Source organism: Pipistrellus kuhlii, unplaced genomic scaffold, assembly GCF_014108245.1.
Source record: "Pipistrellus kuhlii isolate mPipKuh1 unplaced genomic scaffold, mPipKuh1.p scaffold_m20_p_4, whole genome shotgun sequence".
Classification (NCBI taxonomy): domain Eukaryota; kingdom Metazoa; phylum Chordata; class Mammalia; order Chiroptera; family Vespertilionidae; genus Pipistrellus; species Pipistrellus kuhlii.
In genome coordinates this window covers 64,975,729-64,988,868 of record NW_023425540.1, presented here as the reverse complement: position 1 = coordinate 64,988,868, position 13,140 = coordinate 64,975,729, and the positions used below count along the sequence as shown (strand labels likewise).

The window sequence follows — 13,140 nt, the reverse complement described above, 5'->3', positions numbered from 1 at the left end:
TTTACTGGCTTTAAAAATAAAAAAAAAAGAAGCCTTAAAAACAGGAAACTCTGAAAGGGTAAAGCCCTTGAAAATCCAGCCTGAATGTGTTGCTGATAGCAATAAATCAATAGGAGACTGATTTTCTATAAGATATCTATCTGTCTAACCCACTCTACCTTCCTACTGGGGATGATGTGTTTGGAATACAAGGGTTCAGCTTGGACCCAGGGTGAGGTGTGCAGTGGGGCAAAGATGCGACATTGAGGAAAGCTGTTGAAATAAGCTGAGAATATGCTCAGAGAGGCATCCATCCCCAAATACACTAAATAGATGAAAGAGGGACAAAGGAAATAGACAGGCAGGTTGGATGGAAGAAGTAGAGATGGAGGATGAAACAGAGACAAAGAGGATGACAACAAGATGGCTAGGAGAACAAGAGATGAAAAATGAATAACAGAGTGAGAGCTTGGGAAAGGGGACCTGAGAAAGAGCCCTAGGTAGAGAGGCAGTGGAGATGGGGAAATGATAAAGGGGAGAGGGGTCAGGGGGGGTGAGTGTGTACCTGGGGAGGGTCTTCGTAGGTGTGGTTCCAGAGATGGTGTCTAATGAAGTCATCATTACTGCATGGGAGAAGCCTACAGATGCTTCTCCCCAGGATATGTCTGGCAATGCATCACTGGCAGTGATGGAATTAGCTGAGAGCCATGGCCATTCCCCTGAGACACATTGTTTCCTGGAGAAGGAAAAGCCACAAGGTGAGATTTCTCTGCTGCCATCATTGGAAACTGGTAAGAACAGCCAGAGGGAGGATTCTACTACAATATTGTCACATCCCAATTAGCCTAGAAAAATGCCTCAGCACTAGATGTGTTTTCCCCATCCCTCTTCCCATAAAGCATGGGCTAGTGTCCGTCCAGGACGTCCCCCTGCTGTGACACACAGACCCCTGTCACAGCCTCAGTCCCAGTTTTAGGTGTCCTACATGATAAATGTACACTGCATTTTTCTAACATTTGTTTTTTGGACATAGGACTAGTGGGAAATTTGGGGAAAGAAGGCCAAATATTTCTCTAGTTTTACCTATAGTGTAATAAAATGTAATTTATCTTTGTTCAACCCTACCACAAAATGTATATTGTATATTTATTAATCTTTTTTGTTATGTCTAGGCTATATATATGTACGTTTACTGAAGACAAGGGGAGTGTGTCATTTATATATTTTATGATATGAAATTTTTTTCTTCTTCTTTTTTTCAAAATTGTTGTTTTTTTTCTTTTCTCTTGGGGGCCAATTGCAGCTTCCCACCAACAAAACCTCAAAGCACAATGGCAGGAGCAGATGTGGGGCGGGTGCAGGATGAAGCCCTGCTCCAGGGCCTGGGGTCTCTCCTGGGAGGCTGGGCTGCAGGAGGCTGGGAGGCTTCCGGTGCAGGGGGGTAGGAAGTGGGGGGCGGTGGGAAGCTCCCCCCACAGCGGAGAGCAAATCTCAGCTGCTGCTACATGTGCTCAGAGCTTGGCTAAGGGTCAGAAGTCCAGAGACAGAAATCAACCTCATGCTCCCGCCCCAGCCGTCAGGTGATGGATGATCAGATGCTGACCCCACCCCCTGGCAGCACCCACAGCTAACAGGTCTATGCCACAGATTTGGTGTTTCGGTGTGGAAAAAGGTCTCTTTGGGGCTTAACTAAATGGGCATGGGAGGGACGAGGTGCTTGTCTAACCAGCAGGCCGGCCTCCAGGGCCCTGAGGCAGTGTGGAGCCTGCACTGTGGCCCCCGAGACTCCTGGGGGCGGGGGAGGGAGAGAAGGTCTCAGCCAGGTCTTGGGCCACCTCTCTGGGCTCACGCAGTGTCTGGAGGGGCCTCTGGGGAAAGCAGAGGGGCTGAAAGACAGGTGCCAGCCGTGGGGCTTAGAGCAGGTCCTCCTCGTAGGCCTGGATGGTCTTCTTGATGAGCGGCAGCACGGTGGGCAGCCACTGGTCCAGCCGGGAGAGGGAGTCCAACTCCTTCACCACCTCGGTGTGGCTGTCCACGTCCTGCTCCTCGTGGGCGTCTAGCAATTTCTTCATCAGCTCGCACTCCCGGGGAATAGCCCCTCGCACTTCTGCACAGCAAGCTTGGCCCTGAGCGTGTGGATACAGAAGTAGCAGAGGCCTTGGCGCTGTCCTTGGCGCTGTACCGGAGGAGGGAGCTGTCCACGGTGTTGGTCCCCACCTGTTCGTAGATGTCAGGGCTTCTGACACTGCTGCCGCTGCGCCATGTACCCAGCTGCCTTCACAGACACCTGCGGGCTGGGCTGCTGGACGCCCTGCTCAGGTAGCAGCCTGCAGACCCATGGCCTTCTCCAGCTCCGTCCCGTAGATCTCAGCGACTGAGACGTGGTGCTTGGCCGCGATGGGGAAGCGGCCCAGGTCCGAGTAGATCTCGATGGCTCTCAGCAGACGGTGAACAGCCTCTTGGGGTCCGCTCTCTTGAACGCATTACTGGCGTCCACGAAGCAGGTGCTGCGTCCTTATTCTGGAGCCGCAGATGCAGCGGCGCTGCCTGGCAGAAGGCGTTGCCGGCCGCACTCCAGCTGTTGGCCATTGTGAACATGTTTGCTGCTCCGGTGTAGATCTCGCAGGCTTCCCCGGTTTTGGAGGAGCCTCCAAAGAGGCCCAAGAAGAAGGATCACTTTGCAGTCGGCCTTGGCCAGCAGCGGCATCGCCTCTGCTTCCTTCCCGGGGTTGTCCATAGCTAGGGACAGCAAAGGTGCCAGCAGACCACCCGACCCAGGCCCTTCGGAGGACTCAGGTCAGGGGAGCTGAGCAGGCTGCATGGACATCAGCTACCTGGAATCACGTGACTCGTGCTGGCTAACCAGAGGCCTCTTAGCTGGTGGCGTGCCCTCCGGCCCCGCCCCTCTCAAATTGCTTTTCCCAGCTGTTACATACCTGTTTGCCCCAAAAGAAAGTCTTTCATTGTAATGAGCTGAGTATTACTTCATGCAATAAGGATTCTGTAAATAAAAAAAAAATATTGTGACCTTTTTTTTATTGCTTTACAAGCTCTCAGTTAATTATCACTGATTACTTTTTAATGATGGCAATGTCCACTGTATTTTAATGTTTCAGATTTTTGCCCCACCCCCCCGAAATGCTAGAAAATAAATGACTCCTAAGAAAGCACCAGTTAAATAAATCTTCAAAAGCCTTCGTTTGATTTTTGTTAGAAGTAACTCCTACTCAGGCAATTTGGAGTGTGTTCAACACAAGTGTGAATCGTCGATATATAATCCTTGAGGATATGTTGAAAGGAAAGTCTCTGCAGAAGAGAAAGTACCTTAAAATAACCTTACCGCATCTGGCTCACACCTGCAAAAGTAAATTTTATGGTGATAATTTTAGAACTCTGTGAGCAGTCTTTGGATTTTGGATTTTCCTATTTCTACTATCAAACTAATATGACTACTTTGAACCTTTTTTGTGCACAACAAATACCTGAAGTAACAATTGGGAGGATTGGTTAGTTACACTGGCTTTCTCTCAAACACCACACCGTCAGCTGTGTGTGAACCTGTCAGTCTTTGTGTTGCTACGATGCTCAGAAGGTTGGCATCGTCACTCTCTTCTGTCTATAAAGTTTCTAGCCCAAGAGCTAGAAACATCTATACTCAAGATGTGTATGAAAACCCTATTTATGCAGAGGAGTAACGTATCAGGCGCTTTCTAAATAATGCAAAAAGGTCAGTATGATTTTTTTTGTCATTGTCATGGTTTTTGAATGTGACTCTAATTCATTTCTTCATAATATCAATTATGGAACCTAGGAAGGCTTTCAGAAGACTTGTCTTCATCTTTATTGCATTCCCCTTTTGGCTCATGATCTCTTAATTTTTGTGCATGTACTAATTTTGTTTAAAGGTGACAAATGTCTATAAAATGGTTAATTTTCCCCGGAAGATGTCAAACAAACTTATGTATCTAATTTTCATATTATCTTTATTAATGGAGCCCACCTCCTCTGTCTTTCCTTTCTAAACCCCCAACTTATGTATTTTTTGTTCACTCAGCTCCCTTGAGTGGATTTGCTCATGTGAACTCATCAATAGATCTATACATGTTTGTTGAACTCATCAATAGATTTATACATTGCTACTGTTATGAATAGTAATGTAAATATCTGTGTTTTCTGATGGTCTCCTAGCGGCCCACAGATTGAGAACCACTACTGTAGAGCCTAGGACCATCAGAAAACACAGATATTTACATTATGATTCATTAACAGTAGCAAAATTACAGTTATGAAATAGCAATAAAAATAATTTTATGGTTGGGGGTCACCACAACATGAACTGTATTAAAGGGTCGTGGCATTAGAAAGGTTGAGAGCCATTGCTCTAGGAATTCACATCCTCAGGAAGCCTTTTCCTGACACTTACCCTCCCCCCACCCCCACCTCTCCAACCTGTTCTCTACTTCATCACTGTTTATTTTTCTTTACATTTTTATTGATTTTTAGAGAGAGAGGAAAGGAGAGAGAGAAGCACTGTGAGAGCAAAACATGGATGGGCTACCTCCTGCACACACCTTACCAGGGATTGAACCTGTGACCCAGGGCATGTGCCCTGATGAGAAGTGAACCAGCAGCCTTTTGGTGCCTAGGACAATGCTCATCCAACTGAGCCACTGGTCAGGGCTTCTTCATAGCATTTAAACACATGTGCTCAAAGTATTTAATGTTTGCCAAAACTGCATAAATCCTAACTATACAACTTGATACATTTCTACACAGTGACCTTCATAGGTCCAGTAGTAGAGCAGTGTCAGCATCCAGACACCCACCTCCTGGCCCCTTTTGGGTCATTCATTCTCTTCTACCCAAAAATAGCTGCATCCAAACATCTAGATTAGCTTGAGTGTTTTTTAATTTATAAAATAGAATATGCTCTTTCATTTTACTTCTTCTATGCAATATAATATTTATGAGATTCACCCTTAATGTTGCTTATAGTGTAGTTCATTCTCATGGCTGAACATCACTTCATTGTATAATCATACAACAATATATGCATCTTGTTACTAAGATGAACTATCTGGGACCATTGCAAATATTACTGCTCTAAACATTTTTGTCCATTGTTTTGATGCACATATGTATGCATTTCTGATAGGTATATATCTAAAAATTACATTACTCGGTCTCTGAATAAGATTTTTTTTAGGTTTAATATACACTACAAATAAGTTTTCTAAAGTGGTTGTACCAATTTATATTTACATCACCAAAGTGCAAGAGGTCTACATTTATACCAAAACTTGATATTGATAATCGTTTAGAAAATGTTAGCCATTTTGGTGAATGTGCTTTTATATCTCATTGGGGTTTTCATTTGTATTTACCTAATGACTGACAGGTTTAGCACATGTTCACATTTCTTGGCCATTTGGATATCCTCTTTGTGAAGTGCCTACTCGAATTTCTTGCCCGTTTTCTATTGTGTAATCTGTATTTTTCTTACGTAGTTGTAGGAGTTTCTTACATAGTCTGGATGTGAATCCTGTAAGATATTTATATGTACAGGAAATATCTTCTGGCTTAACTTCTCACTGTGTTAATGATCTTTTTGATAAACAGAACTTAATTTTTATAAAGTTCAATTTGTAAATATTTTTCTTCATGGTTACCACTTTTATGTTGTTGTAAAATAGATTTTCATCCCTAAAGTTCGGAAAGATGTTCCCATGCTACCTTCTGATGCTTTACCTCTCACATTTAGATCTATAATTGATGTTTGGGTATGAAATTTCATTCAGTTCCATATATGGTTAGCCAATGAACTTATCATCGCTTAATGAAAGGGACTGTCCTTCCCTCACCATAAGCAGGACCATTATTGTCACAAATCAAATGTTCTTTTGGGTATAGACCTGCTTTTTAATTTTTTGCAATGTTCTCTGGATTTTTTCTCCTTTTCTGAATACCATATTGTTTTATTAATTGTAGATGTATGATATGTGTTGATATCCACTCGTGTAAATCTTTCGACTTTGTTATCTACAAAATTGTCATGGGTATTTTTGATCTTTTAGCATTTCATATACATTTTAAACTTAGCTTCTTTGTTTAGTCTCTTTCTTTCACTTCCTCTCTTTTTCTTTCTCTCTCATACATGCAAAATAGTAACTATGTAAAGGTGATGAAAAAATTACTTAGCTTGATTGTAATGTTCTATTCACATATATAGGTATATCAAAACATCATGCTGTATCCCTTAAATATCCACTATTTTGTATATTTAAGATATCTCAATAAGTTGTTTAAAAATTTAATTTATGGCTTTAAAATATTTAGACATATGGTGTGGGGCTTCCATTTGCATTCTTGACAGGGCCTGGAAAATGTGAGGTGCATCTGTTCTTGAAATCAAAGGCCATGTTTTAGTCCCGACCCCACCCCCAACCTCCCATAAATGCCAAACACAAACTGTGCATAAGATAGGTACCCTCTCTAACCAAAATGTTTAATTAACAAATGTATGCTTGATGAGTGCTTATGGTGAGAACATAGGTACTTTAGAGCTGGTAGGCCTTTTGACACCTTTACATTATACTTTTAGACTCAGAGATATTTAGGCCCTATCTACTCCAGCCCTGAGAAAGATCACTGCATGCTCAGAAACTCTGCCAAGAAATGTACTTCTTCCTTCTTAACCACTTCCTTCCCCAAGAGCCCAGGCATTCCTTCAGAACCCATCTCTTGGGGCTATCAGATTAAACTGAGCAGGAAAACTGGTAGGAAGGTTAATACGATTGGATGCAAAACTTGGAATGGTTTAAATTCATGGGTTTCATTGCTAATTTTAGTTCCAGGGTAGGATATTCAAAGAGTAGACTGTGCCTCTGTTTAAATAATCTTTCTTAATGATGATGTAGAGTTAAATAAATTAGTTTGAAAATGTCCTGGAGACAGGCAAAACATTTTTTTTAAACATTTTGGTTTGTGTATATGCCCACTCAGACCTGGTATAGATAAATACAGCCACATAAACTTGCCAGTTTAGGGGGGAAAAAGAAGACCAATGCAATTTTGGGTTTATTACAAATGTAAAAAATATGATATAGACCTCCCACCGAGTTTCTCTGAACTAACTGATTTTGACTTAACCACTGTGGCACTTCTCTTTCTGTAACTCTTTTCATCATCCTTCCTAACCCCCCACCATCCCTCACCCAGAAAAAAAAAAGTTTAAAAATAATGTAAGAATAATAAATTAGATTTAAAATACCTTCATTTGTTTTCATGCTTTCGCCTAAATTCTTTGTTTAGGTTCAACCCATTGCCATCTGGGCACATGGTACAGCATTCATTTTGAAATTAGAATCCTTATTGAGTGAAACTCTCTCATACTCATAGATCGACATATAATATTTTCTTTTCTGAAGTATCTAGAAATATTCTGTAGGCTTTCAGTTCTCAGAATGTCTCCACTTTGAGGTTTTAATAGACATTCTGCTTTTCACCACAGTACCTTCTATTAAGCAAGAAGGGCTTTATAAGCCAATAAATAAGACCAATAATTGCCTCCATGTTTATATACAACTCAGCCTCCTTCAGCCTTGTCTTCATCATGCATTTTGCCACTTAAGGCAAAGTCAAGGGCTTCAGTTTGCTGATATTTATCTGTTGCTTGCCAAAGGATCTTCTGCTCTAAAACTCCCCAACCCTCTCCCAAACCAGGAGAAGAAAAGAAGTTTAAGTTCTTCTTACTTGATGCCTTTATTTGGTCCTTTCATATTTCTGAGGCTGACTTTTCATCCACGAAATTAAAAATAGAAGTGAAAGTCATCTTTGTTTTTCTAATTAAACCCTCATTTCATTAAGTTGGCTTTCCCTGGCAGGACTTGAAGGCAGAGCCTTCCGCTCATTATCACCAGCCTTTAGAATTCCTGCCGTCGTTACTCCTGTGGCAGAGGACTGTGGTCTGTGCTCTGTTGTTGTTGTTTTTAAATCTATGTCCCTCACAGCTCTTTGGAAAGTGGCCATTGTTAACATGGAGGTTCTTCCATACTTCCAAGTTTATGTTTGCCAGATGCTCCAGAATAAATGGGTTATTCAAAACATATTGGAATCCTTTATGTGTTCTGCCATAGCTTACGTTTTATATCCCCAAATCAGGGAACTTACATTTTTTTCTCCTTATGTGTTTAAAAATTAGCCACAGGAGAGTCCCTTGTCTCCTGTGCTCTGCCACCTCGGCCTAGGTTCTCACCCAGTGACTCACATGGGCACCAGCTCCTGGTCTCCCCCGTCGCCCACCAAGAACACCAGTGGGCCCTGACCGGTTTGGCTCAGTGGATAGAGCGTTGGCCTGCGGTCTCAAGGGTCCCAGGTTTGATTCCGGTCAAGGGCATGTACCTTGGTTGCGGGTACATCCCCAGTAGGTATGCAAGAGGCAGCTGATGGATGTTTCTCTCCCATCGATGTCTCTCTCTATCCCTCTCCCTTCCTCTCTGTAAAAAAATCAATAAAATATATATTAAAAAAAAAACCACCAGAGGCCCGGCTGCCCACTTGCTTCGCTCTACATGGGCGACCTGCACCCCAAGGTGACCGAGGCTGTGCTCTCTGAGAAGTTCCCTGCGCCAGGCCCACCCTGTCTACCAACCTGTGCCGCTACGTGGCCAGGCCCTTGCTGGGCTGGGCCTACAGCACCTTCCAGCATCGGCCCACACAGCGCAGACACCGGACAAATGAACTTGAAGGTTTTCAAAGGCCAACTGCATTGTGTGGCCCCAGCGAGACCACTGGGAAAGTCAGGTGTGGGCAGCATCCTCATGAAGAACCCAGAGGAGCCCATTGACAACAAGGTCTTGGATGACACCTTCTCTGCCTTTGGGAACATCCTGCCTTGCAGGGTGACATGTGAGGACCGTGGCTCCCGAGGCTTTGCCTCTGTCCATTTGGAGACCCGTGCGGCTGCCCAGCAGGCCCTCAGCATTTGGAATGGGGTGCGGCTCAAGGACTGCAAAGTCTTCATTAGCCCCCTCAAGTCCTGACTGGAGCGGGAGGCGGAGCTGGGGCTCGGGCCGTTGGGTTCACAGCTATGCAAAGAACCTGCAGACAGACACAGATGAGCAGGTCCTGGAGGAGTCTCCTGCCAGTCAGGGGAGATGCTGAGTATGAAGGCTAGAGCAACAATAGCGGCCACTCCCAAGGCTTTGGCTTTGTCACCTATGGGAAGCAGAAGGCTGTGAAGAACGGGAAGGAGATTTGCAGGCAGCTGTTCTACTTGGACCATGCCCAGGAGCAGTAGCGTGAGCTCATGTGAAGCCTCCAGCAGATGAAAGAGATGGAGCAGGACCGGCTAAACCATTATCAGGGAATGAACTTGCATGTGAGGAATCTAGAGGACTCCTCGGGTCTTGATAGACAGGAAAGAGTTCTCTCCCTACTCAGTGATCACTGGTGCCAGGAATGACTGAGGGCAGCCAACCCAGGGCTTGGTTTGTGTGTCTTTCCTCTCCAGAAGAGGCAAGGAAGGCTGTGACAGAGATGGATGGGGACATCCTGGGCACCAAGCCGCTCTAGGTGGCACTGGCTCAGCACAAAGAGAAATGGAAGGCCGTCTTGACCAACCAGATCATGCAGCAGCACCACTCCTATATGCAGGCCCTGGATAGCCCCTTCTTGGATTCTTCCCAGCATCCCTCCAGCTGCTTCCTGCCCACTGTACCCCAGGTTCATGCTGCACACGCAGGGATAGGAGGCCTGGTGGGGGGTAACAAGTGCAACTGGTGAGCACTTAGGTGAGCAGGCCTCGTTTCAGAGTCAAGAAGAGCTTCCAGCATCACATTTCAGTCTCCCTGCCCCCCCCCTCCCAGTATCATATCTCAGCAAAGTTGCTGTTCTTCCATCACACCCAGTTCTGAATAAATAAATAAAAGTATTTTTAAATAACCGTGACTTCCCCTGTATTGCAGCAAGCCCTGATACTGCTTGTTGGTGCCTGTCACCAGATCTCCCAACTGTACTCATCCAGCCAAGTTCACAGATGTGTTTAAACAAGACCCACCACCTTCCTCCCACCTGCAAAAAAAAAAAAAAAAAAAAAAAATTGTCACACACATTTGCAAGACTTTGTCTACGGGTATACACAATGCCACAATGCTGGCGTCATTAACTCTAAAGTCCTATAGGGTCCCCGGTCACCAAGTGTCTGAGGCCCAGAGAAGGAAGGGGGAGATGAATTGCCAAGCCACAGGAGAACACTGTGGGGGTCTCTGGGTTCTGGGAGAAAGGTTAAAGGTTAACCTACATATTAAGACTTTGTCTACATCAATGGTCCACCAACATCCACTATCAAACAAGCATCATGATTTTACAGCAGAAAGTTGTTTACTATGAGATATTTTTGGTTACTAAAGCTCAATGTCTCTGATAAAAATACATATAGGTTTTGGTACTACTTTTATTCATCAACAAATTCTTTTTGTTGTTATAGATGCTCATGTTTTTTACTTGATAGGAAAATGTTATTCAAATGCTCCCTTTTTAAAGTATGGCCTATAGACTTGTAGCATTTAACTCCATCTGGGAGTGTGTGAGAAATGAAGAATCTTGAGCCTTTATGAATAATCATGGACATATGAATCTGAATCTGCATTTTAATAGATCCCTAGGTGATGCACATGTACATGGACGCTTTTTTAGGCACTGGTCTAAATAAACCATTCACCAAAAGCAGGATCAAATAGGCTTGGGAAAGCCACCCTTTCCTCCTGCAACTGCATAGGTACTTGTAAGAAAAGTAAAAAATTCTTGTGTTTGCTATGTAAATATAACATAAAAATGAGTCCTTAAATGCAGCCTTCAAACATTTGGAGCACCTTTTATTTCTTTACTTCTGCACTTCTTTCTCTGAAACACTTCCTAGGGTAACAGTTCAGTTTTTGCACAGTTTCTTGGGTCTGTGACTTTGTATGCTTGAATAATTATAGAAATATAACAGAAAAAGGTAATGCTGAAAGGTTTATAGAAAACAAAAATAAATAAGCAAAAAGCAGAAATACAAAAGAACAAACACAGCATGAACTAGAGAAATAAATATCTGTCTATATGATTTATATTGAAAATAGATTTTTAAAATATAAAAAATTATGCAAGCTAATAGTTTTTTCATAGTTTTGCTAATTAAAAGTGGTAAATTCTCAAAGAGCACAAAAAAGTAGAAAACAGAGAATAAATGTGTCCAGAAACATCATCATGAATAGGCAAACTTCTTTTGTTCTTTTAGTAGCCAAGCATCCACTCACCCTCTCCAGGTAATAATAATACCACCTGTTTTCCTTTCGAGAGATTCCTCCTCTCTTTCCCTACCCAACTCAAATCTCAGGCTACAAGCTGTAGGTATTATCCTGCACTATCTGTGGGCATCATGGATATATGGTGGACCATGTGATGCACAGGCCTAAGCCAATAGCAATCTTATATTCTCTAGAGCACAGAGTTGATTTTAGTATGGGCACATGTCCCAAATCAAGTCAACGAGGTCCCATGAAACTATTTTAAACCGAATAATCGAAAAAAAAGACTTTCTTTCATGTTAGTGCTGAAATGGAGAGGAAGCGCAAAAACTGTGGCAGTCATCTTTCACCATGAGGGGAGATACCATTCTGAAAATAGAACCACCTCAGAAAAAGAAGAGCAGAAACTGGGAACAGAAAAACTGACTCTTCCTGATGACCCTGGCTGAAGCCTGGGGAAGAGATGTGCCTGAAAGCAAACCGAAACTCTACACTTTTCAACCATCTGAACTAAAAATTTCCCCTTTTGCTTAAATCAGTTTGGACTGAGTTTCTGTTACTTGTATTCAAGGGAAATATAAGTAATACGGGATGGTAAACATTTGTATATTTCTATGTGTATATCTAATAGATGGGTCTTATCCTATATGATAAAAGCCTAATATGCTAAGTGTCCTGTTGTCATTCAACCAATCAAAGCATAACATGCTAATGATATGTTAAGGCTGCTCAATCACTCGCTATGATGTGCACTGACTACTAGGGGGCAGACACTCCGACCAGTAGGTTAGCTTGCTGCTGGGTTCTGGTGAATCAGGACTGAGCGAGATGAGCTGGATATGCCCTGGAGCCCTCCTGCGGTCCCTCCCTGGCTGGCCAACTTCCCACATCACTCCCTGGCCCCAATCATGCACTGATGAGGTCCCTCGGCCTGGCCTGCACCCTCTCCCAATCTGGGACCCCTCAGGGGATGTCAGAGAGCCTATTTTGGCCTGATCCCAAAGGCCAGGCGGAGGGACCACACTGGTGCACAAATTTGTGCACAGGGTATCTAGTTACATACAATATTACACTCAGTTTATTCTTTACCTACTAATTTTTAAACTTCTTAACCCAAAAAATATGTCATGAGAATCCTTCTGGGTAATTATATTGAGATCTATATTGGTATTTCATAACATTAAAGAGAATCCTCATACATATATATTAATTTAACCCATACAATGATCTCCTTGGGATAAATTTTTGTAAGTTGTTAGGCCAAAGATATCTAATTTAAGATATATTACACACTCCCACACTGCCTTCCAGATGTCTATGGAGTTATGTTCACACCAGTAGGACTTGGACACTTCAGTGTTCCCTACAGTCACATAAACATCCAGTAGTTTCAAGAGTGAAAAATAATATAGCTGATTTCTTTTCCATTTCTCCATTAGTGAGAGTGACTAATTTTCCACATGTTTATCGGTCCTTGTATTTTCTCCTTGTTTGAACTGCCTGTTATTTTTTTAACCCATATTTCTGATGGAGTGGTTCAGTTTCACTGATATGCTAGAGTTCTTCATATGCTAAGCATAGTAATTCTTTCTCCTATATTTGCCAGCTTGTATTTTGTGTTTGGATTTACTCTAAGTTTATTTCATGGTACAGAAAGTTTACATTATTATATAACCAAACTTATCAACATTTAATTATGGATCCTGAATTACTTATATGGCTTAGGAAGGTTTTTCCATTCTAAGATTATACAATTATTCACTCATGTTTTCTGGTTTCTTTTTAAATATATTTTTATTGATGTTTGAGAGGGAGGGAGACGGGAAGAAAGAAACATCAATGATGAGAGAGAATCGGTGATCCGCTGCCTCCT

General features: G+C 42.7%; 2 pseudogenes; one reads left to right on the top strand and one right to left on the bottom strand.

The window, feature by feature from the left end:
• Window positions 1-1,217: 1,217 nt before the first annotated feature.
• On the bottom strand, window positions 1,218-2,716 carry LOC118703627 (annotated as a pseudogene).
• Window positions 2,717-6,506: 3,790 nt separating this feature from the next.
• Window positions 6,507-9,762, top strand: LOC118703664 (annotated as a pseudogene).
• The last annotated feature ends 3,378 nt before the right edge of the window (window positions 9,763-13,140 follow it).